Consider the following 1402-nt stretch of genomic DNA (forward strand, 5'->3'; position numbering starts at 1 on the left):
ACGATCTGTCACAGTGTCGGAAAATATTTCGTTTTCCCAACGTCCCATTATCGTTATTTGGACGGCCTGACTATGGCTGAACTTTCACTATAAACGTCATAGAACCGTGAAGAAGAAACGTAGGCCTATGGTTTTGGACATTGACAGCGATAAGTTCGTCACTTGGCGGGAAGCAGACTTCGTACGTTATGCTTACGCGCATATAGTCCGTGGTTAGTTTATATAAATCAATGAAATACGGCTACTCTCAATATAGTCGTTCAACTATTATATTTTTTCATGAAGTTGTTGCCGAAACATAAATTTTGACAATTATTGAATTTGTAAAAAAGAAGTTGTTTTTGAATATTAATGAGTGACTTTTTACATATGGGTCATATCACTACGCCAGCCTTGTCAACAAATCCACGTGTGTATGTTATCATGAGATTGTGGTAGAAACAGATCACACGACTCGAGGTTGTTGAGTATGGTATTTATTTCACTCTCGTTAGTTAATTTTCAAAAGTTACAAAAAGACACTCGCTAAAGCTAAAGCGAGTGTCTTTTTGTAACTTTTGAAAATTAACTAACGAGAGTGAAATAAATACCATACTCAACAACCTCGAGTCGTGTGATCTGTCTCTACCACAATCTCGTTGTGTAACCTCTATATATCTTTAATTAACATGTAAACCAACTGATGTGAACACACAACGGGATTAAATGTCTTGCTATGCCCTATTCGACACATGAAATAACTGGTTAAGCGAGGGAAGACACCTGCACGTGTATATTTAATCATTTCAACATGCATACACGTTACCAGTAATAAGGCATTGCGCAGCTTGTTGGTGAAATTGATACAAGGCATCATGTAAAACATATTTGCATACGCAACAGAAAATAATAATTTAGGTCGTGTTACCTTACAGGCACTGAGGTACACCAACGCATACCAGTTATACTATTTACGACCTTTATACACTCATCAGTATCGTGTATTTCTTATTTCATTTACGGTGAAGCCATCTTAATTGAGTAACAATGTGTAACTTGTTGTCAGAATAGGTACAAGGCATCATGTTTGCACACACAAGAAGAAGGGAAGACGGGGGAAAAAGAAGAAATATTATTCTAGGTCATGTTGCCGTATATAGGCACTGAGGAGACGCGAAAACACATCCAGTAAAAGTCTACCTGCGTTATATTCATACATTGATTTACATTTAAACTATCAGAGTTGAGCAACACCGATATCACGATGTTTATTTGGAATAAACATGCTCCGCGCAACACTGGTATAATCTGACTAAACAAGGAATTTCAAAGGTGGTTTGACTAGACGGTTACATCAACGAGATGCCTGAAGACGCCGTCAATGATGATATCAACTAGTTTTCTTTTGCTAAGACTGCTACAT

This window comes from Mizuhopecten yessoensis, unplaced genomic scaffold (genome assembly GCF_002113885.1).
Source record: "Mizuhopecten yessoensis strain PY_sf001 unplaced genomic scaffold, ASM211388v2 scaffold1595, whole genome shotgun sequence".
NCBI lineage: Eukaryota > Metazoa > Mollusca > Bivalvia > Pectinida > Pectinidae > Mizuhopecten > Mizuhopecten yessoensis.